The sequence below is a fragment of the Calliphora vicina genome, chromosome 5 (genome assembly GCF_958450345.1).
Source record: "Calliphora vicina chromosome 5, idCalVici1.1, whole genome shotgun sequence".
Classification (NCBI taxonomy): domain Eukaryota; kingdom Metazoa; phylum Arthropoda; class Insecta; order Diptera; family Calliphoridae; genus Calliphora; species Calliphora vicina.
In genome coordinates, this window is record NC_088784.1 from 32,988,260 (window position 1) to 33,014,863 (window position 26,604).

Consider the following 26,604-nt stretch of genomic DNA (forward strand, 5'->3'; position numbering starts at 1 on the left):
TTTTATGTCATTTTATAAAAATGTGATTTTTGTAAATTTTATCAGAAGTAAATTATCATTACTCGCAAACTATTATAGATAATTGGATGATTTTTCTTTTGTTATATTGGTAGGATAATAGTCTTTAAGAGCTGATATGATTTGTCATTGTACCGTTTATACCTGATGTGTTATTAATTTTTTTCTTAGGTACTATATTTTAGCCAAATTTGAATTTCAGTGGAGTAAAAGTGCTTAGGGTCAAAAGGGGTTAAACAAATTTTACAACCAGGAGAAAGTCGAAAGTGTCCTCTTTAAGCATATATATACTTGTTGACCTGTTTGTTGAACACTTTTTTTTATTTGAATGAAATTGCTCCCAAATTTTTGTTCTATTTTTATATTATTTGTTCATATGACTGGCGCAAAGTACAAGTCGCAATTTTGAAGATATTGCGATAAAATTTGGTACATAAATTGTCTATTGAAAATTACTGAAATCGGTCCATTATTTCACCTAGCACCCATACAAATGTTCTCCCAAAGTTATACTTTATCGGTCGTAAATGGTTAATTTATATATGTATCTACACAAATTTTGCTCCAAATAAGTTTTATATAAACTAAATTAATGTCACCTAATTTTATGATGATCGGTCCATTATTAGTCATAGCTTCCATATAAGACCCGCTTCCGAAAATCACTTTAACGAGCATAAATCTCTTAAAAATGTTGGTATAAACATAAAATTCAATAGAAATAACATTCATATAGTCATAAATCACACGACCTAATTTCATGGCGATATGTCCATAATTAGTCATAGCTCCCATATAAGACCCGCTTCCGAAAATCATTCACGAAAATAAATTATAGTGTAGGGTATTATATAGTCGAGCTTGGCCAAACATACTTCCTTACTTGTTTTTATCTGCTGATAACTTTTTCAATAAGTATAGCTGATTCAAAAGACAAAAAATTTGCATTTTCATACTAAATGCTATAAAAAATTAAAAGTTCAACTTTAACCTTAAATTGCGCAACAACTGCTGAAACCGATTTTAATGAAATTAAAACTGGAGAAAAGTTCAAGAAGTTATCTGTCCACCAAAAAAAATTTCTAAAATATCTCTATCGGTTCAAAAGTTACAGAGTTTTGGCCGATGAAAAACGAAAATGAGCCACTGTGCATCGTTGCACAGTCATCAGATATCATTAGATATCCATATTGTCTATATTAATGACTTAGTAATCCAGATATTCAGTGGTTGACAAAACAATGGAAACTTTTCCAAATAGTTCATTAGTGGCCTAAAATCTGAAATAATTTTTTAAAAAATTTTAACTTAATTTAACAAAAACACGTACCTCGTTGGATTGTAACCACTCGGTTACAACCCTATAGGAGTGTTTCGGGTCCTTGTCGTGTTGGAATCTCCAAACTAGGGGCATATTTTCCTCAGCGTATGGATACATAACATCGTTTAATATGGCTCTGTATCCTATACCTGTCTTGGTATTTTTTATAATATATATTGGGCACATACCTTGCCCTGAAAAACATCCTCATACCATAATATTGCCACCGCACAGTGTGGTAGATCGCTAATCTAACTGGACAAAATTAATAAATCACGTTGGGTTCACTTCTCACTTATGAATCATATAAAAAATGAGTTCAAATATATAAACGATTATAAAAAAACAACTTTTTTTCGCAGTGTATTTAGGGAGTTTTTACCCATTCTTCAAAAATTTTCTTTCGTGAAAAAGTAGAAGTCATACTGGAAAAGTGAAAAAATTTATGGCGGTCGCAAGAATGTGCAAGATGTTTTTGATTTACCTTGAAGTGAACACTTGACAGATTAACCCAAATATAGTTTTACAGCGGAACTATGCGGAATAAACAGCTTTAACTCTACTTGAAAAAAGGAAATATTTTATTTTTTCCAATTTCTGATCTTCTCACAAAAAATAGTTTTTTTAATAGTTACAATAGAAATAATTAAATGAAAATTGTTGAATATTTCCTTGAAATAGAGCTTAATAATAATATAAAACAATTATGACCATAAAATCACCGTAGCCTTTTTAATCATAAACCAAAGTCACACAAAAAATACCTTTCTCTTTGAAATCTTAATGTACCTGTTGACAACAACTGACTTTAAAGCTTAGTTTTTACTAATCGGAGCTAAAAACCAAAAAAACAAAACATGAATTACAGTTCCCTATTGTATTGAGAAGCTCATTAAAAGATCAGAAGGAATGTTGCCAGACATTTATTTTTTAATTTTGTCCAGCTAGATTTGTGATTTACCACAGTGTGCATTGTACGTAGTTAGGTTGTATCAGAAATCATTCATATTTTTTTAATTTTACTAGGGTAGGGGTAGCGAAGTGATAGTTTTGTTATGCTAGTTTTTTTAAAAGCTTAATAAATTACCTTTAATATCATGTATAAAATGTTAACATACGTTGTTTCGTTTAAAAGTTATGCTCGCTTTAATACGTATGGATTTTAAGTGGCCACTTCTTTAAATTTCTAAATTTACTTCAATAATATCGAACTAACTCTTTTTTAATTATCATAAATTATGTGGAGAAACATCTACAAAAATTCGTAATTTTAGAAAAATAAATTTAAAAACTAAATTTATTCATGGAATTCAAAAATATTACCATTTTTGTTCTTAGATAACCATGATGCATCAAATCTATATAGTGGTTAGTGAACCCTTTTTTTGCTGTTGACCTGTGTAATAAAAGCAAACTAGAGGAATAACGAAAGGTTTTAAATTCAAAATTATGAACATTCGTCATTTTAATTATTTTGTTACTTGGAAACATTTTAACATACACAGCCAAAATATGGTATACCAAAGTTAAACAAATCAAAACGTTCCGAACTTAGAACAGTTCCGCTTATAATATGTCAAATTCTGATATGTTTAACCAGTTACAAATTACATAAATATATAATTTTCTATTTCTTAGGTTTTTGTTCCAAATCGTTTTAAAAAGCCGGTAATACTGAATTTCCAACAATAGTTCATAAAGAATTGTAACGAAATAATAAAAATGTGAATGTGAATACATACTCAAGCAACACTGGATTAATGTACAATGTACATAGGACAACAATCTCGATTGTACAGTGTACATTTGTATACTCTACTCCACCACTCTTCCCTACTCCAGAGGACACTACTCCGCTATCAAACGGATGCGATGAGTGAGTGGGTGGATGAGTGAGTGTAATCAAATAAACAAACAAGAAATATTTTAAGAAAGAAACACATACTCACATATAAATGAATACTCGTAAATATTTATCAAGGTGCCATAGAGTAAAATAAAAGAGGAAAAATATCCAAAACAGCATAATGTGTACTACGATTTCACATATTCGTATGAAGGTATGAATACTTCACCATCACCATCATCGTCGTTGTTATACCAAACTTGAATGTGTACGAGAATTTGGCCTCAATTTCCTTTAGTTTCCTTTTTTCAGCTTTTGGTTTTGTTTTCTTTTTATATGATTGGATTATAAGTTCCCAATTACAAGATGTATATTTTCTATGTGGAACTAGTTTATCAGCAAAAATGTGCATTATTTTTTGAGAATTTGAGCGCATAGAAAGAGCAATTCCAGTTACAATTGCACTTGGGAATTTTTCAGCTCATTTGGTTTTATTTCACTGGTCATGCGCTCTGCAATTGTGTTTAAGAGTTGTCGTAAAGAGTGCTGGTAATAAGAGTAGAAATCTAGTAATGCAGTAAATTGGGTTTTTTAGTGTTGACACAATTGGTTTATTAAATCGGGACTATTAGGTTTTTGTCTAACATGTATCTGCAACATTATGTGTAAACAAATGTTGCCTATAATATTGCTAAGTTGTATGTATGTATGTAAATGTTTATTAGAACATTAACTTACTGCTTGTGCAACATGACTTAACGCAAATTGAATGATTCTACTAGTGTTGATAACGTTATTAGAGAAATTAGAGTAAAAAGATATATTTTAACAAAAATTAAAATTTAAATATAAAATTAAAATTTCTAGGATTCCCAAGAGGCAGTAGGCATTTAATCTTGTGTATTAGACCTGTACCAAAGTACAGTGAAGCAGAATCATCATTGGTCCTAATATTTGCATTCCTATTCAAATTTTGATACATATTTTAGTTTTCTAAACTCAATAAATATGTAATATGTAATAAAATCTTTATTTATTAACAAAACTCAATGAATTTTTCAAAGTTTTTTAAATTTGTCATTCTAAATAACAAAGTATAAAAAAATTTGTCAAAAGGTCAAAGGGAATCCCGAAATTCCTAAAAATTGGAGCGAAAATCGCAAAAATGGTATTTTTTTACAATTTTGCTCCACATTTTGGGTCCACATTTCCTTCGGGGCTGTGAAAATACTTTGGGGATAAAGAGGAAACACATCATGGTTTCCCAAGGTTTTTTTCCGTTTTCTGATCCCAGCTTTGGGATTTTAGAACATGTGGCCCAAATTTGAAATTTTGACAAAAAAAAATATGTCACATTCCGTAGAGGCGACATTTTCGAAAAATGAGACATATTTTTTACACCAGAATGTTCTCCGTAAAGATACCTTACAGAAAAATATAATATTGTTATATGTTCTTAAAGAAAGAGTATTTTTAATAAAAATAAGTGTTAAGTCACCTTTTCGGCCAAAAAAACAGCAAAAATTAATTTTTTTTTGAATATCGGCGGCGTTTATCCAAAATGGTTTATCTGCAGATTTTGTAAAAATGAGTTTTTGATGTCAAACTATTCCCTGTGATGCACTTTTCCTATGGTATGAATTTCTGATCAAAATGTTGATTTTTTGCGACTTATTCACATTTTTTGTTTAGTTTATCTACATACACACTTTTTTTTGAAGGCAAAATGGTTTATCTACAATGTATTTGAGAGATTTGCATAGCAGTCGTATATTAAAAATTTGTTAGAACGTAATTATTTTTAAACCTATCGAACTTTTAAAATGAATATTAATACGCTGATTTAAAATATGTTTTCAAAATGTTTCTATCTTAACACAGGAAGTTCGATAAATGGGATGGGAGTTTGTTACTTTAACCAAGAATATTATAAGTTAACATAGTCGGCATATAGTAAGTAAATACGTATGGGCAATTCCCCGAGAATCGCTACCACGACCGAAAAAACAAAAACCCTTGAAACTTTTTTTTAAGATGATTTGAATAGAAGAAAATAATAAAAGGTTACTATGTGAAAGTATTTAGATCATATTGCAACATTTTAAAGACTAAAATAATAGCTTGAACTGATTATATTTAATTTTTTAATGTTTTAGGCTTGTAGTATGAAATGACTCTGATTGATTTTTTGCTATTGTCAAATTGTTTATTGAAACCGAATGTATATTTTCTATTAATTTTTTCAGTTTTTGTATACATATATTTACAGAATGTATATTGTTTTATTATAAGAGAAAAATACGTCACGTGCGGTATGTCACGTACGATATTAAATTTTATTTATTATAAAATCATCCAAAGATTTCTTTTATTTAAATATGACGGATTGTAAAGGAAAAACGCCTCTCACGATTCGAATATTTTCGCATATTTCTACATGTACCTCAAAATGAGTTCCGTTTTATGTCACATACGATATACCCTTATTTCGCTCAATATTTTGGACAACAATATTTTGAAAGAAATTGTTATTATTTTAAAATATAGTACCCTCTGAATGGAACATAAAGACCAAATTATTTTTCAGATGCTCTTATTTTTGCAAAATCTATTCCACTCTATAGGCGTGCAAATGTCACGTACGATGATGTGGAATTGCCCATATGGCAAAATTTTTGTCCTCAAATTTCATTTGTGAATATTTTAAATACAAATCGATTCAAACAAAATGGTTTATCTACTCATTTTAATATTTACATCGAAAATGTTCTAAGACTAAATGGTTTATCTACCATAATAATGCGAATAACGGGGTTTATTTTATAATTTATATTTTAGGTAATTAGTAGAATCCAATCAATCATATTGTAAAAGATTGATTTGTTAAATACTCACTATTTAGTGAATTAAAAAGTTTTTTGTTACTCCTGAACAATCAGGGTTTTGGAGAGAAACCATTTTGGATAAATGCCGTCAATGTATAAATTGAAAATCGTTTATTTTTGGATCCATAATTGATATTGCTCTGAAATCTTTCGTATGTTATTCGTTGTCTAACTAACAACAGAAATTCGAATCCATTCTGTCCAAAATTACGCCATATATCTTTAAAAAAGCGGTATGGGGAAATTTTAAAATTTAAATTTTGAAATGCCTATAACTCAGAAATTATAAGAGATAAATAGCACATAAACAAAAGCAATTGTAGGACATATTATAATAACTTAAACTTGAATACTGGCTACGCCCACGTCAAATTTTATTCCGATCGAATCAGCCGTTTAAAAATGCTAGATTTATTTCAAAAGAATTTCGATTCTGCACCACTGTGGAGTGTTAGAAGCCAGAAAAAGAACTACCACAGAGATAATTCGCGAGTTCTGTCTTCCAGGGATTCAACTAGGCAAGATATACCTTTTTATTCTAAACAACTCACAATTTTTCCAACATTTAGGCTGATAACAATGTGTGTCATTTTTTAAGTCATGGAAATATAACCATATACGGACACTAGTACATGATAAAATACCAAAAAAAGGACCCGTATCTCCTAGTTTTGCCCAAAGTCATGCACTTTTTTTAGACTTGGAGCCTCGGTGTCATTTTTACAAAAAAGTGATCATTTTCTCAGGCTCATATCTTGCAAACAGTTCGGAATATTGATTTACTCTCTGAGGCAAAATTGTAGCCCTTATCATAAAGAACATATAAAATCAAAAAAACTTCATCTTCAAGATAAAAAACGCAAAAAACTAAAAAAAAGTTCAGTAAATGGAGGCGATATGACTTTATCATTTTGACAGTATTACGTAAATGATTGAGTGTCAACTAATGTTGCTGTAATTTGTAGTACAGAAGAGGCAATGTATGCTTAATGACCCACAGTAAAATGGTTAAAAAATTATGTTTCAGTTAATTTGCATATGCAAAATCTATTTTATTTTGATAATATAAGTGATCATACCTTGTCGTCTTTTTTTCCATTTGGACAACTATTTACCGAGTTATATACGTGAACACAGATTATAGTCCTTTTTCCATTTGTACCGCTATTTACCGACTTATAACCACTTTTAAGTTTCAGTTAATTTCTATACGAAAATAAAATTTTTGGTTGAAAATACAAGTGATGATTGATTTTGTCCTTTTTCCATTTGTTTGAAAAATTACATTCCTGTTTCCAAAATAATTTTAGTAAAAATTGCTTTAAACAAATAACGTTAATAAGATTCTTCATAAAATATTATTTGGCAAGAACATAATTACTTTACTTGTACTGTAGTACACCATTCAAATTAATTATAATTTTATGCTTCTTTCTCATTATTATTTTTTATTTGTTCGCTTACAGTTGTCATATGCATTTAAAGAAGTTGCTATTTTTTTAATTTTGTTTCCATTTATTTTATATTTTTGGCAACTTGTTGTAATTGTACAACAATAATGTAATGAAATACTTTTCTTTGATTTATACATATTACAGTCGACTATTTAATAAGAGTCCTTATGGAAATTTCATGGTTTATTGTAATTTTTAATTAAATACTGTAAAATTTATAAATTCATTCTATTCAAATTTATTTATACATATTCAAACGTTCATACACATTGTTCGGTATATCTGAGTTTAATGTAATAGTCCCAGCACATAATATTGTATTTTCACAGTGAAATGGAATATTAAAATGTATTAAAATGTTGTTTAAAACCAATTTGAATTTTGTTTTCGGTCACAAATTCGTAAAAATTATTTCTCCCCAAAATACATTTCGTAGCCTATTTTCTAGTATTTAACGAGTTTGTTATTTAAAATATCAAAAGAAAGTGCATTTATTAATGATTTCTTGAAATTTCAGTACAAGTACATCCTTTTCATACGCCTATTGGTCGGAAAGACTTGAACTTTTGTTTTAATAATAACCGGTTAACCGGTTTTTATTAAAACAAAAGTTTTATTTATTAAAATAATAGTTATTAAAACAAAAACAGTTCATGGAAAAAATGACAAAAGAAATCGAAATATGAGTTTTTCTAAGAAACCGAAACCGACTTAAACAAAAAATCCGGTTATTAAAAACCGTGCCGATCACCCTACTTCTCACTCATCGGACGGTGAATGAAACCCAACATAAAAATTATATTAACAAGATAATTTAATTTATATATTTTATATTTTGAATAATTTGAATTTATAGGCCTAACTTTGCTGTCTTGGAAAATCTTGACCCCAAACATTTCACGGTGGCACAGTGTGGCAGAATCAATATGTTTTGGAAATATATGTGGCATTTCGGAATAGAATTCGACGTAGACATAGCCAAGGAGTATTCGAGTTATTAAAATGGATCCAAGGGGGCTCAAAGTAGGGTACCTTCCACATGTAAACTTTTTGAGCACGTGTCATGGAAAATATAAGTCATACTTTTGCACCAAATTGACCGACTTGGTTAGTTAGACAAGTAAAAAACCAATAATATACAAAATATTTCAAAGCAATATTAATTATTGATCCAAAACTAAACGATTTTCAATTTAAAAATTAAAAAATAGTAGATTTTTGCTGTTTTTGGGCTAAAAGGTGACTTAACTCTTTTTTTATTAAAAAAAAAGTTTCTTTAATAACATATAACAATTTTATATTTTTCTGTGAGGTATCCTTACGGAAAACATTTCCGTATAAAAAACATGTCTATTTTTCGAATATGTCGCCCATACGACCTTCGGAATATGATCTAGTTTTTATCAAAATTTCAAGTGATCTGGGATTAGAAAACGGAAAGCAGCTTTGGAAACCTTGATGTCTTTTCTATTTACCACAAAAGTATTTTCTAAGCCACTAGGGAAATGTGCACCCTATGGGAAAATTGTAAAAAATATAATTTTTGGGATTTTCGCCCAAACCTTGTTAATTTCATTGAGTTTTGTTGATAAATAAAGACTTTATTACATATTTATTGAGTTTGCATCAAAATTTTAAAAGAATTGCAAATATTAGGAACAACTTGATACACAATTATTCCGAACAACTTTTTTTGTTTAGTTAAGTTAATTTTAGGTCTTACAGAAAAAATTTCAAGTCAATATCTCAATTAAATTCAAAAATATGCCACTTTAAACGTCCAAAAATATAAAAATCTTTGAAATCGGATGGGAAACAAAAGTATGGCACGTGTTTAAAAATGTTGCCCTACTTTGAGCCACCATAGCGCCGACCCCACTGTGGTTCCACATCAAAATCTAGGTGGACAAAATTATAAAAAGCGATATTTTAAGAATTTGGAAAAACTAAGTTTTTTCGGAAGCTGACTATCTGCTCTCCTCCAATACAAATGGGGTTTTCAATTGAACATTTCGTTTTCTCAACAGAAGCGTCAGAAGTTCAAAAAATGTTGAACTTCTGGCATTTTAGAAATGCCAGATTTATTTTTACTCCACCCTACTGTGGGTTGCCTGTTTATCGGGTTATGTGTTTATTTAGTTATTTCAACCAAAAAAATTAATTTAAATGTATTACCAACTTTGCTCAACCCATACCTATGTTTACAGCTTATGTGGTTATCTGCTTATTTATAGTGATTTTCGGAAGTGGACCTTATAAGGGAGATATGCCTTATTATGAACCGATCGTCTCCGATGGATCCAGTTTGGCCGATCTATTTTCAAATGGGGGCTAGGGAAAATAACGAGCCGATTCTAATCAAATTCAATAGGCTTTGTCCTTCGGGTAATAGAAAAGCTTGTATTTGAACTCAATCAGAAAGTGATCCTGAGCAAATTGGTAAGATGGCTGTTGGGACAATATTTTTGCGCGTTACAAACATCAGCACTAACCCAATATACCCTTCCCACTGTGGTGGTGTATCACACAATAAAATTGTCTCTATTCTTTTTTACATATACACAGAAAAAACTATTTCTTAAACCGTTTCAATTCAAATATATATCACATATTGAACTGGTTTCAATTATTTTATAATTGAATCAAATATTCATGTGTTTAAAAACAAAATCTTCTGATATTAGCTATGTTCAATAACTAAAAGTTGTTACTAGTTAGTAACAATTGTTCCTGGAAAAGCGTTCATTAACTCAAAAACTTGCAAGTAGAGAAAAAATCAAGAGCGTATAAATTTTAGAGAGTGTTCTCTCGTTGCAAACTATTACAAGTTCTATTTTGAACTTGTAATAGTTAGCAGCTTATATTTTATAAGTTTTGTGTTATTGTTTATTTATTTAAAATTTAATTTTTGTAGTGAAAAAAAGCCAAAACAAAATAATTTTCAATAAAATTAAAGAAAATGTGAGTATTTATACATTTTAAAAGGAATAAAATAAGAAAATTATGTGTATAAAACAATTGTTACTGGAAAAGCGTTCATTTACTTTTTACTATTTTTGAGAATTTAAGAGAGTAATTTTGTAAATTTTGATTTTATTCTCTCGTTGCAAGTATTTTCTATTGAATTTGATAATTTTGACAATTGAATATACAATTTTCGTTATTGGTTGAAATTTAAATACAAAAATTATTGAATAGATGATTTTCTTAATTGAAATCACATTTTTGTTATTTTTTGTGTTTTCAATAACGAAAATTATCTATTCAATAATTTTTGTATTTAAATTTCAACCATAACGAAAATTGTATATTCAATTGTCAAAATTATCAAATTCAAAACACAAAATTTAATAGAAAATATCAGAAAATTTTGTTTTTGAGCACGTGAATAATTGATTCAATTATGAAATAATTGAAACCAGTTCAATATGTGATAAATGTTTGAATTGAAATATAATTTTTTCTGTGTATGGAGTACTAAATTTAAAATAGATATCGAGATTTTTAATTTCTGGTATGTAATTAATGACACAATAATTTATTTTTTCAAAACTTTCTCGTATTCAGTATTAAATAACATTGAGTGTCGATTTAAACAAAATTAATTTTGTTTTGAAACATTCGTACAATATAAATTTATTCAAAGTATTGGGCATTGTTAGCTATGACCATTTCCCATCTTGCTGGCAACATATGGACTCCGAATATGGACAAAAGAACTGCTCATTTTTGAGGCTAAGAACGAATCAAGCCAAAGTGTACAAAGTGTAAGAGTACCCCAGAGGGAGCATTTGATCGAAACAAATAGTAGTCCGAAAGGGCACGGTCTGGACTATAAAGCGGGTGATTATGATTTCATGTCTAGAAACTTCACACAAGACTTTATCCGATTTTAATAAAATTTTCAGCATTTGGTTTTCTGATGACGCAGAACTAGGGTTCTTATCCGGGGAATTCCCGGGACAAATTTCCCGGGAATTTTGCCAATTTTCTACTACCCGATTCCCGGGATTTTTAGTCGGGAATCCCGGGAATTAAACACTGACGAAACTACAACGAAAACAAGTAAGAACTCTATTCCTTTTACCAAAAACGTGAAAAGTTTTTTGCTTATAGACCGCTTAATATTATTTATTTGGGGTTTTTCGAATGAAAATTTAAAAAGACATACGAATATCGCCTTATCTACTTCGCTATCTATAAGACTTCAGATTATATACATTAGGGCTACAACTTTTTTAAACTTTTTGCAGATAGCAAAATGGCCGAATAGACCTTTGAAAGTTATTTAAAAAAATGGTATTACTTTTTCGCGGTTGTCAAAAACGTTCACAATACGCGGTCAAGTTTAGAAAATCTCAAATTGTTTTGTTTTTTTTTCATAAATATATCAACCTGGATCTAATCTATACTTAAAATTTGCGGTAACGGGAAAGAATCCGCTGTTTTACTATAAAAAAATAAAAAATGTAAAACAAATTTGAGAAAATTTTGACTTTAAAAAATCGGTTTTGTGGGTGAGGTTCTTATTCCAAAATGACCCGAAAAAAATGTTATCGTATATAACACAACATTTGCCATCCCGTGGTGGTTGGGCCAAAATTTGGTTATATCCCTATATTTTTTATAGGGTCGCAAATGAAAATTGTGGAAATTGTGAAAATTAAAAAAAAACCTTACGTAAAATTTATTTTTTTATAATCTGTATGGATTTTGTAAATGATTAAAAGCAAAACAAAACTGAATGAAGAAAAATAAATTTAACTCAATTTGTAGTAGATTCGAATTAACAAAAATTTAATCATTCAAAATTTGAATAAATTCTGTTAATTAACTTCAAAATTAATTCAATTTAAACAAAATAATTAGATTTTGGAAATGGATTTATGGAATGAAAGGCAGACATTTTTTAATTACGGATTAAGATTTTAGTGAATTAAGCTCAAATTTAATTAATTAACACGAAGCTCTGTTATATAATGATTATAACACTAAGTTTTCATATAAAATTTGGCTGTAATATTGTGGCACTTACTGTAACACATATTTTAATTTCATACTTTGTTCTTAACTTTTTAAATTTGTTTAGTAACTTTTGATTTTTATTTTAATAATTATTTTTCCTTAAATAAAATTTTATGATTGTTAATTTTGAAACTATTTGAGTCGGACTTTTTTTAATCTATTTGTGAATTAATCCTCAATATTACTAATTTACAGTATCATATATTTCGGGAATCGCCGGGTACCCGGGAATGTAGAAAAAAATTTCCCGATTCCCGGGAATCAAAAAAGGCCGGGAAATTAAAAACCCTACGCAGAACATTTCTAGTAAGCATAGAAAATCCAAAAAGTGCAAAATAAGTGCTACATGATATACACATTCCAGAAAAACATAAGTTATTATTTTATGTATATTATGTTGGGTTACATAAAACCTATGTATAGCTGTATTATTGCAGCCGTAAATATTCGAAATAAACTTGACAGTTTAAGTTTATAAAGAAAGTTTTTGTTTTTTTCTTCCTTCTTTTTCATCTTTCGTGTTGCATATTTCTATAGCTTTAATAAAGTTTTAGTTACTTAATTTACATTTTTATTTTCCCTTTTTGCAATTTTTCTTCACTTATTATTTATACGACGAAGACAAACAAAACTGCTGTTGTTTGCATAAATGCTGGAAGGATTTTTTTTATTATCGAACTCATTCATTCATACCTGTGTTGAGTTTGTTTGCCAGTTTTGTATGAGGATATTTTTAATTTTTTATGATGACCAGAAGGTGTTGAACCTTCCATGTGTGTCTGATGGAAATAATGTAAAACACAATGTTTAATAAAGGTGTCATGATTTAATATTTATGATATGTACATTTACTCGTTGCTACAGTGTAAGTAACTATTTACTTTCTGATATGATATGGTGGTGTTAAACTAAAATACTGTAAATTAAGTAATAAATAAAGGGGTATGAGAATTTTCCATTTAATATAGTTATAACCTAGTTCTAATGCAGTTGTTTATCCTCACAGTAAACATTTAGATCAGGCTGAGTATCAGCAAACGTGTTATGTTGGCTTTGAGGGAACTGGTCTGGCCTGTGATTAAAGAACATAGCTAAATACATCGTCCAATGGGGCCATATAGCAAGATATCAATAACCACCTTACGCCTACCCCTCGTTAAATCGATCGTACAAAATTTGTTTGCAGCTTTCTCTAGATTTAAAAAAAATCAGTTATATGTATGTAGTACTAGCTGACCCGGTGCGCTTCGCCACCCCAATTAGAATAATGAAATAGTACTATTAAGTCTCCCTTTGTGAATCTGATTGTAAATGTCTAATTTCATATTTCTGGGTCCATTATTATAGAAAATGCAAAAAGAATTAGTGGTCACCTTTTGTGAATTCAAATTCATTCAGAATCATGTGTGCCTAATTTTAAATTTTTAGGTTTATTATTATAAAACTGTACCATTGCAAAAAGTACCATTGCAATAAACAAATAGTACCATTGATTATCACTTTTGAATTCGCACTCACTAAACCACAACCCGTCAAGTTTGAATTTTAAATTTGTATAGCCTTTCCTATATTATCAACTAATTTTGTTTCTATAACAATTAATATTTAAAAATTATCACAAAACCGAAAAAAAACGAAACCGCGGTTTTGAAATTTTTCGGTTTTTTGGAAACTCTAGGTCCGTTATTATAGTAAATTCAAAAAAGTACCTATGAGAACAAAGAAAAAGTACCATGAAGTATCCGATTGAATTTTCACTCACATAGGACCATATACGCTTAATTTCATGTTTCTAGCTCCATTATTATAGAAAATTCAAAAAGTACCATTATAATATAGAAAAAGTACCAAAAAGCAGACACTTGTGGATTCCCACCCACTCTGGCCCAAGTAAGCTTTATTTAATGTTTCTAGGTTCATTGGTGAAGAAAATACAAAAAGTACCATTCGATTAAAGAAAAAGTACCAAAAAGTCTCCCCCTAGAATTCTCACTAACATAGGACCGTGTATGCTTAATTTCATGTTTCTAAGTCCATTGTCATATAAAATTCAAAAAGTACCATTAGATGTATAAAAAAAGTACCAATAGTTCAGTTCTCACATTTTGGTACCTAAATATGTTACCCTATTCCTAACACAAACTTCACTCAGATACATATCAGCTAACTGTAATGTCGATAAGTGAAATAATTTAAAATATTAAAAAAAGTACCATTAGGGGAAAGGTACCAATTTTCCTTTTCCTCCTTGAAACAATCAAGTTCGAACTTTAAAAGTATTCCATTTTGCCAAAATTGTTTAGCTACAGACATGTCTCAAAATATTAAAATCTGTGTTAATGTGCAAAAGAAAAACTATGTTTTAAAAAAAGTACCAAACTGTTTACCCGGATTTGGCCCAACATACACCTTGGCACTCGAGTTCCAAATAACACCCTGTTAGTTAATTTTTGTACGAATCCATGAACCAATGTTAAAAAATTATCAAAATTGGCTTAATAATTTCAATAAAATGTATTTTCCCGATTTTATCCCCTTTTTGGTACATTTTTTATCCCCATTGCTTTGGTAAAATTTAATTCAAATAAATTTCTGTATCGTGGTGGGAGCTCATAATACAATATTCGTATGTCTATGACAAATTATAGAAAAACATATTCTGTGAAAAAGTACCAAAAATAAACACAATTTTTATCCCTTAAGTGTTCGAATTTCCAAAAAGTACCAAACTTATACTTTTTATTTTTTGTTATTTAAAGAATACGATTTGTTTCTATGTTTATTGGTTTAAAAGTTACATATGGTGCAAAAAAAGCACAAAATTCAGTTTTTACCCGTTTTCATCCCTAAAAGTTTCGAATTTCCAAAAAGTACGAAATACCTGTCAGCTTATTCTTTAAATGGAGTAACATGCTATTTTAAGTTTTTTGTATCTTTATTAGTTTTGAAGATATAAGGTTACCGAATTTACCCGTTTTTACCCTTTTTACCCCCTAAACGTTCGAATTTCCAAAAATCCCTTCTTATCGGATCGTTTTGGGGAGGGAGTAACCCACAGTTAAAATTTCGTGATTCTAGCTTCAGCCGTTTGGGCTGTGCGATAATGAATCAGTCAGTCATTCAGTCAGTAACGTAACTCTTTTATATATATAGATATTTCAGTTAGCGGAAGTCGTGTTGAAGAGGTATTTTAGAGATAGGACAATTGGGTGTCTTCAATTTTTAAAACGAGATTAGTAGAGTGGGTAAAAATGTTGAAAATTTAATATTCAAATGTGAATATCTCCTAAGTTATACGAGATAATTTATAGCTTCGACAATGTTTTTTATAGAGCTTGACGAGGAGATTCTATATGAAATCGGAACACAAACGAAGAAATAGGATCGTTTTAAAAATTGAACACACCCGAGGTGTCCTACTTTGAGGACCCCTGGTCGCACCCGTGGTAGGTGAATGAGGTCCAAATTCAAAACTTAAACTCGACAACACTTCTTCTTTGCGCATGTAAAATTTCAAATCAGACTAATAATTTTCAAGTTACAAAATTTATTTCCCACTTATTTCTTTCTATACCACTGTGTGGTGGTAAAATTATGTGAGAATAGCTAGAATTTGATTTTGATAAAGTTTCTGAATTTTTGGCCAATCTCAGAATATAAGGAAGATTTGTGAATACATAAGAAAAAAAAATAAATCATTTTCAATCCAATTAAATTAAATCAAATTAAAATGATTCCACTTGTAGGACTCTTGCGTTGGTTTGAAAATAAAGAACAAAAAGTTCTTTAACTACGAATAACAGATGTTTTAGCTGATATTGGCGTTTTAATAACAACAATTTTCTATCATGCTCATGTTGTGTCTCTGGCCCTGAATGAAGTAAAACCCATGAATAAATAGTGAGCAGAAAACTGCTGTTGACTGGACAGCAATGTGCTAAGAATTATTTGGCTTGGAATGAAATGAAATGGTTGGCAAACTTACGATGTCATCAGCATCGTAACAAACAAAGAATCTGTACTAGTCAATACAACATGGAACGTTAACTGCCAACAGCCAAACACTTTAAAAAAAATTCTAAAGTGAACCAACTGCCATTTAGACGCCCAGTCATCGAGTCAACTCAATTCAACACAAGTCACTCATTTCGGAAGACCTTCATTTATTTAGCACCCTCAATCATTGTAAACTTTTATTTTTAACAATGAAATGAACGAACATAATAGATTTTGCTTTTACTTCCTACATTACTATTTACTACATATCCTTTAACAATTCTTTGTAAAACAAAACAATTTAATAGTTTTCTTAATACCACTCTCTAATGTTTTTTACAGCACATGCACGAGGATTGAAAACTTGGTCAAAACTTTAAAATGTCATTGTCATGCTTTTAAAATTACCAACCAAAACTAAACAAGAAGTTCTAAGAAAACTAATATAATAAAACAAAATAAATATTTAAAAAACTTAATAAATATTGGTAAGTATTTATCCTATGAACTATTTACTACCAAAACTGGCTGATTTGCTACACCTGTAATGTACAATTGAATAAATACATATTCAACGCTATATGAGGTTACAGCTTTTGGATTAAAATTTAAATGAACGACGGGAGCCATTAATTGCCACTAGCGGTCAGTCGGAGGGTGGATTCTTGTTCATGTTAAATTTTCTCTCATATAGGAATCATTATACATAAATAATTTATTATAGACTCCCTGACTGAACTTACTAATTGAAAAACTCTTTTATTATTATCCCATGATGTTGTTTGGGATAATCGCCTCTAAACCCTCCCATCCAATGATCTTATTGGCGAATATTACACTAAGATCCCTAATTAAATCCACACTTACTTTTTCATCTCATCGCGAAAACATTAAAAATAACTTAGAATTTCATAATTCAAGTAAACAATTTATTTAACAAAATTGAGGAAAACCATTAGGTAGGTAATAAAAAAATTCAATGACTTTTAAATATAAATTTGGTTTAAAAGATCAAAATTTAGAAAAAACATTATTATAACATTTTTTTTTTTAACCAACAATAGTAAAAGTAAATTGTTAAGAAAAGAAATGCCTAGTAATTAAATATAGATAATTATAATAATATTAAAGAAATAATCTAGTAAACTATATTTCTATATTTTTGGGACAATACTGTAGTAAAAAAAAGAATAATCAAATTAGAGAATGCAATGAGTATCTTGTAATGATCATTTACAATGTTAAATGATCATTGCTTAAACTTTTTTTTTGTTTTATTGTTTTATGGTTTTCGATTTTTTGTGTTTTGCTTTTACATATCAATTTATAAATTACTTGTGCATAAACAACAAAAAAAAGCGTGAGAAAACAAAGAAATGTGTTTTATTTCTTGTTCTTTTTTGACTTTGTTACTGACACAGTATTCCCTAGCAAATCAAGGAATATGTAAAAGCAAACCTCAAAAATTTGATTATTGTTTCTTTTAAATTACAGATATTCTGATTTTGTTATTAAATTTAATAATAATGAATGCAAAACTAAATTTTTTTTTTTTTAATTAATAATATTACTTAAAACAGAGAAAAAAAACTCACCAACTTAATTCTGGAAACGCTGAATGATGAGGCCTCGTCAGACTGCTTTTGTTGGATGTTTACTTTGTTGTTACATAGATCTTATTTGTTTTGCATGTCATTAATTATATTATATATAAAAAGAACTTAATTAATAAATAATTCAACTGTGATAATTTATGTGCAATATAGGTTAAGTTTCTTTTTTTTTTTTTTTTGCTTTTAATCTTTATGTTTTACATTTATACATTTTAAACTTTTGGTTTTTAATTTGTTATATATATTTAAATTAGATTTAAGTTAGGTGATTTTTCTTATTGGTTTAGTTGTAAGTTTTTAATCACACTTATAAATTTTGTTAAGAAATTCAAGTAGTTTGATTTATTAAAGGTAATTTAAATTGTTTGCACCTTTTGATTTTAAGAAGAAAAAAGAATATAAAGCCACAAAAAAAAACTTAAACATGCACAATCTTACGTAAAATTTTAATTATTTTGAGACTCAAATTTGGGTAATTGTCTTATGAAGAACTTAGATGATTTTTGGAGGTTTTCCTAGACGACTTATCCGGTCCTATTTTGGAAGCTGGTAGGTGTTTTGAAGCTCGTCTGAGACTCTTAATATTTGCTTATAAAATTTGTAGTTTTTTTTTTTGAATTTCTTTTTGGCTGATACACAATAATGAAGCACTTGACTTTAGGTGTTGTCTTATCGGTAGATTTAAAATAATGATGATCAGCGGTAAGCACAATTCTTGTGAGCGTGGTTTTTAGGTTTTTTTTTATGTGACTTAAAAGTGGATACAGTGGTGGCTAAATAAACACCCCCGTGCCTTTTTAGATGGAAATTAGCTTGTATATTCGAGGCTTTTAATGGTGTTTTTCCACAATTTATTAGTCTTCCAATAACCTCAAGGATTAAGAAGGATTCAGGTTATGTTGAATCTTGGGATTTAGCAATATGGTAATTTCCACTCTAGTTGTCTATTAAAAAATATTGTATGTTAATTAACTACATCGAAATCTTTAAGTCTGCGAGATTTACCTTTATGAAACTTTAAAATTAAATTGGTAGAAAAAATAAAGTGTGTCCTGTACAAAGGATATTATATATTTTTACTGAACGATGTATTCACTTTGAGGTATAAAATCAAAAGAAGGTTAACACATTTGGTTACGAAAAACCATGCTTTAATTCTCGTTGGTGTTCGGGATGTTTCTATTTTTTTTATATGCGTTAATATGCATTGCTATGCGTTCTCATGCGTTGCAATGTGTCAAAACAAAGTGGCTATTTTCAATGTGGCTAACTTGATTTTTTACAGTAAATGCAACAGTGTGAGGTGAAATACAACACACAAAGCATTACTGTTAAAATTCAAAATGAAATTTTCGAAAAAACCGAATTTGAGGCAAAATTTTAATTTGAATGTGGAATAAAAACCAAACATATACATATTTGTTTATATACATATTTATATACATTGTTACGGACCTGTTTGTTTCTCTTGCCAAGTTTACCCTTCTAGCTCTGCGGCGTCACCTCAGGGGGAGTTCTCAACCCTTTATTTGGCCCAGGTTGCAACAAGAAAAAATTTTATAAATGAACATACATACAAAACAAAAACTTACACGCAGCAATGCCATTAATAGAGAGATAGATGTTAACCTCTAATCGCCCAATTCCCAACCATGACTGTGACATATCCACCATTACCTTTTACTCACAGTCCCAAAATCCCGCCATTCGTCGCCCTTTTCTGTTTCAACAATCCCCAAACAATTAATTTTACTCCGACATTATTATTTTTTTGTTATTATCTAATTTCAATATTCATTTTATTATAAACACCAATTCCTAAATAACTTAAACTAATAACATATATTGTATAGCTTATTTTGTCGTTTTCGATAATTAATAGATTTTTCTTTTTTTATTATTTTTTTTTGTTATTTTTAAACCTATCAAAAAAATATATATATATATACTATTAATTTTAATTTCCTTTTTTCAGAACTCAAATTATCATATATATATCCGCACTACCGGATGTTCGCTTCTATACAAAAAAACTACCTACGCCTGAAAGAGCTCTCTAAGTACGCACTAATCTTATATACTTTTAATATTTCCTTTTATATGTTTACTTATAAATTCCGCCTAATTTGAGTACCTAATGACGTTATATATATATATTTTTCTTTAACTTATTTTTTTTTCTAACACAAAACAAACAAAATCACAGGACACTCTCGATGGACACAAATTTTTCTCACAATATCACCACTTAAATTTAACTTAAAATTAATAATACTTTATAAATAAATAAATAAATAAAGCTAAATATTATAAAATAGATCTAATTGACTTCTTTCTTTAATTTTTTTTATAGCTTTTTTGATTATTTAAATTATTATTTATTTGCTTTAATATTTCAGTACCTTGAGATTCACCAAGCAGCTTGATCTTTCTATTGTTATTGTAGATGTTTGACTTTCCTTTTTCATCTGGCTTTCAAAACTATTTTTAGATTTTTCCTAGGGATCCCCTTTGCCTTATCTTCCGGCAGTTACTTCGGATTCAAGATCCTATACAAAAATCTATGATTTTCCCCAGGCTATTTTCTCGGTAGTCCTGGGCACAGATTTTTCCCTCTGTCGCTTCTTTTTGGCCACCTCCAAGAAAAACAACTAATACCCACAAACACCTTAATATTTGTATTATATTAAAACTTTTGAATATTCATGAACAAATTATCACATTTAATATATAATTTGTACAGTATTTATTAATATTTTTAATTCTCTTGAAATCTCTATTTGTTTCTGTTTTTGTATTATTTGTTCATGAATATACAAACAATCACACATTCTTAAACAAACAAAACTTACTTTTGAATATTTCGTATTTCGTATGACTATCCTTAACAAGGATTTGTTTAAGGATTGCTCTTTCTGCATTCACTAATTTAACTTTGAGTTTAAATCTTATATTTTTTGATTTTTTTTTATTAATGCTATTAAATTGTAAATAGATCACTTTGGCACTTCTCAACTATTAATCGCTATCTCTCAGTATTTTTCCCTTTTATACCCTTTTCAATCTTATGTACTGTCAAGATTTTTGCCGGTTAAATTTTGCCGCTAATTTTATATGTATATTTCTCAAAAGTTCTTATTATGTATTAATTTCCCCGCGTAATACTTTGTTTCTATTTTATTTATCGTATGGTATTTGACTTTAAATTACCTTCCCGCTTAATCTTATAAATATCAATATTTAATTCAAAAACTATAACATAAACTACCTACAATTTACGCGGTTAATTCCTTGGACACAACATAAAAACTCCGCCAAATAAAATATATTTATTATTTGGTGATCGTTACCAGTTTTTTTTTATTCCATATCCTTGAAGTACCAGGCTGTCAGCAAAAATAGCTGCATATATCCTTTCATTCATTATTTTGTTAAATTTTGAATTTAATATTTTTACGTTTAGCCGTTATGAATGAAAAATACAACCCTGCTACTTTACACATTGTATTACTATCTCACCACTACGAGTACTATGCCTATTGAACACAGCTCGAACATACACATATCTATCAACAGCTGATATAATCACATTTTGATAGAAGTTGGTAAGCTACATACAATAATTACTAATATTTCATTCTTTTTGTTTTCTTTCAGGAATATTTCTACAACATATGGACATGGTAACTATGTATTGTTCCATTACTTCTTTGAATCTTTTATTAATATCTATTTTTCTATATTTTCAGATAAAACAACATTTAAACTCAACAAAAGACCACACAAAATATACAAACAAATGAAATATGAAATCCACTATGAAGAGGTCTGGAGTAGTGGCTCCTAACTTATAGTGGCCCTTCATTAAATCCACTAGGAAGAGGTCTGGAGTGGTGGCTCCTAACTAATAGTGGCCCTTCCTGTTTAATACAAAAATTATGGGAAAAAAAAATATAAGGCACTTAGGATTTCAGCCTTTTCCCAATGCCAAGTCGTCAACCTCCCCACGCAAAATTTTTTTTAGTCAGGTGGGGGGGTTTGGGGCGTTTTAGCTTACATTGACAGGGACGTATACTATTTCAAAACAGGGCCGCAACAAAACTCCGATCCCTAAGACAACGTTGCAGGGGGCGGTGTGCGGGTTTGTAACTTGTTACGTTCCAACGTGGGGAACTCCCACACCCTGATTACATCTCAAGCCGGGCATACTGAAGAAAACTGCTAATCATGATCTAGTACCAGGTTAGTTTAATTATACGTTAAACAAAAGTAGTTATACGAACATATACAATTGAATTTGACATATATGTATTTTTTTTTTTTCTATAAAAATAAAATTGCTACATAGCAAATTTAAGTGCATCATTCGGTATAACTTTTACTGGAGCATTATTTATTATGGAAATTATATTTGTTTTTAAACAAAATGTATGAAATTGTCAATCTATTTAGTGTCATATAGTCTTAGTCATATTGCGATATAGTTTTAAAAGTCATCAATATTAGGACGAAAACAAACATATAATGTATAAATTGATAAAATAATTAAAAAGTTTTCTAACCTAATATTGCACTTATAAATTAATACTATCACAGATGACTTAAAACTATTATTGCACTAAAACTTACAAAAATCAAATATTATTTTTTTCAAAGAAACTTATACACTCTATTTTTTTCAGAACGCATTCTCTACGAAAGATTGGTTGGATTGTTTTTGTCTCAGTTTCCGGGAAATCAAATTACGGGAAGTATTTTAAAAGTTATAGAATATAATAACTTTACTTTGTTAATTCTTTATATTTTTATTTTTTTTTCAGATGTAGATATAGTGGTTTCATCAGTTTCTATCATTGGTCATAAAAGCAACTACTACAATTTTTGAAAGTTACACTTTTCACATATCGCAATAGACTTTTATTCTGGTAAGTAAAAAAAGAATTGATTCATATGCATGTATATTGTATCACAAGTTTTATGAGGGGTATGTGTTTAGAATAAAGAAAATTAAAACTATAGATATTATCACACAAAAAAAAACTATATTTGCTAACTTAATCCTAATATCAGTTTCCCCATTCAAATTTTAATGTCTTTCGAATGATATGTCCCTATTGGCTTACCCTGCAGTGTTTCGAGCTCATACATATTATTACCTATGGGTTTAACCACTCTACACTTCACAAATTTTTTACAAAATTTGGAATTAATATTTTTACTGAAATTACTCAATATATTATTCCTGCGGAAAACTTCCTGCCCAGGTATGAATTTAGCAATACGTGCGCCTCTATTATATCTTTCCGCACTTCTTTTTTGTGCTTTTTGCATATTTTGTTTTATTGTTTCTCGGATCATTTCCATTTTGTCGTTTCGATTAATCTCTGAAATTTCATGGTCGCTTAACGATTGCAATTTCCTACCTAGTTTGTAGTCTGCTCCGCTGGTATACATATGGTAACCAAAAAGAGCAAAAAATGGAGTTACCCCGGTAGCTGTATGAACTGATGTTCTCAACGCACATTCGATTTCAGACAAATACAGATCCCAATCTCGATGATCTTGGTTTAAATACGCTCTAATAGCGGATAATACTGACTGGTTCACTCGCTCGCTGGCATTACTCTGAGGTGAATACACAGCCGTTTTCATGTGCTGTATTTTATAAGTTTTAAGTAAATTTTCAAAACTTTTGGCCACAAATTGACTGCCATTATCACTATGAATCACCTCAGGTACTCCGAACTTGTGAAATATCTCATGTATAAGAAAATTAATCACATTGTTTGTTGTGGCTTCCTTCATAGCCTTAAGGAACATAAATTTTGAAAAATGGTCCACTACGATAAAAATATAGCAGTTACCCTTTTTCGACCGAGGATATTTGCCCATGAAGTCAATATATAGCTTCTGAAACGGCCTTTCAGTAACTACTGGCTTTCCTATTTCTGGTCTTAGATTTATGTTACAGGGCTTTGTCTCTTTACAAATCTGACAATTCGTTACAAAATTTCTAACTTGCGTTGCCATTTTTTGCCAATAAAAACTACGTCTTAATCTCTCAAGGGTTTTCGCAACGCCTCCGTGAGATGCCGTTACAGAAGAGTGAGCGTCCTCGATAAGTACATGCGTGATCATAGCTGGGATCCACAATTTCCAAGGCGACTCTTCCCCAAATTGATTAAAACCTGTCTTTTTGTATATTAACCCATTTTCAATCTTTAAATCTGGCAATTTTTCTATATTCTCTTGAATTTCTGTAACTAAATCTAAATATTCATTACTAGTGAATTCGTTTGTTTCAAAACCTAATAATTCAGTCATGTTGATCTCATCCACATTTGGCAATCTGGACAACATGTCTGCAACAATATTTTCAGAGCCTTTCCTGTGTTCAATTTCGAAATCAAACGCTTGTAGTTTTAGTGACCATCTAGCTAGCCTTCCTGTCAGGTCTTTCAACGACATTAACCATTTCAGGCTAGCGTGGTCGGTTACAATGGTAAAAGGCATCATTTCGACATATTGCCTGAACTTTTGTACAGCCATTACCGCAGCATAACACTCTTTTTCTGTCACGCTGTAATTTCTCTGACAAGAATTAAGTTTTTGAGAATAGAATGCAATGGGATGCTCTTCGTTTTCTCCGCTGATTTGAAATAATACAGCCCCTATACCATATTCGCTAGCATCGCATTGAATATAAAATCTTTTAGAAAAATCTGCATGGCGAAGCACGGGAGCTGAGGTCAAAGCTTTTTTTAGATTTTCAAATGATTCTATAGCCTTTGGTGTCATTTCAAATTTTCTAGATTTTTTTAAAGTATCAGTTAGTGGGGCAGATATTACAGAAAAGTTTCTGATGAACCTGCGATACCACCCCGCAGTTCCCAAAAAGCTTCGAACTTCTCTCATTGATTTAGGTATTCTTATTTCTTTTATAGCCTTAACTTTGTCGGGATCGGTTTTCAACATACCTCCACCCACAATAAAACCTAGATATTTTAACTGTTGAAAACAAAATTTAGATTTTTTTAAACCAATTGTCAAATTAGCTTTCCTTAGGCAATCGGCCACTTCTTCTAACAGTTTTAGATGCTTGTCGAAATCGTCTGAAATAATCAATAGATCATCTAGATAAATAAATACGTTGCCCTTTAAAGTCTGTGGGATCACCTTGTCCATTAATCTACACAATCGTTGGGCCGCGTTGCAGAGACCAAAGGGCATCACCCGAAATTGATATAATGGTCTCCCTGCAACGGTGAAAGCTGTATAAGGTCTACTTTCTGGCTCTAGTTCGATCTGCCAAAATGCGAATTTCAAATCGACGCTACTAATGAAATACGTTTCATCGATCCTACTTAAAATGCCATCAATATTTTGTAATGGATACGCATCCTTAACGGTCAACTTATTTAATTTCCGTGCATCTAAACAAAATCTATTCTTATCTGGTTTCCGTACGATAGTGGTCCTATTGCTCCAGGGACTGTCACTTAATTCTATTACATTTAGGTCTAACATTTTATCTATTTCATTATAAGTGATTTCTTGAACAGCAGGTGATATCGGATAATAGCGATCCTTTACTGGTTCAGCTTCATCTACTAATTTAATCATATGCCTTTCTAAACTTGTTTTACCTAATCCCTTTTCCTCAAAAGTATCAAATTTTCTTATTACCTCATTCAACCTATGTTTCTTTTCGCTGTCTAAATCATGTGGACACATCTTATAGTTATCCTTATCTTGGACAAAATCTTCAAATACCTTATCTAGAACTATTTCACTAACACCTATAATATCTGGAGCTAAACTAAACTTACGCCAAAAGTCTATTCCTAAATAAAGAGTTTGTTCCAAATCAGGACAAAGATACAAGAGTAGATTATTCTCTTGACCTTTATACTTAATGGATACGTTTACTTTGCCCAATATTCTATGGTGTTGACCACTGGCAGTCTTCACATTAGAGAATATTGGTATAATTTCTAAGTCTAACTCTTCTACAATTTCTCTACATCTCTTTCCTAATAAACTAACGGAGGCTCCACTATCTAATAAACCTGACATAACTTTTCCTTCAAAATCTACATCTACAAAAACTCTATTATCATTATTGGTATCTAATCTAGTTACAGAATCTACAAGCATTCTTCTCATTTCCTTTCTTTCCCTATGTTTTTTTCTAATTTTTAAAATCCTTTCAGATACAGTTTTTATTTGCTTTTCCGTGTTAAATAACTGAGCCCTAATATATTCATAATATTTCTTTCTAATGTCTAATGGTATTTTGTGTCTGTTATCTGGCATGTATTTAGCTATATTTCCTAAATTTGTGGAATCTAATTTATCATTGTTTTCTTTTCCAATTTCTAGTTTTCCTTCGGGGTGTTCTTGGAAGGACGCAGCTCCCCTGTCATCACCACGCCCCGTTTCTGGT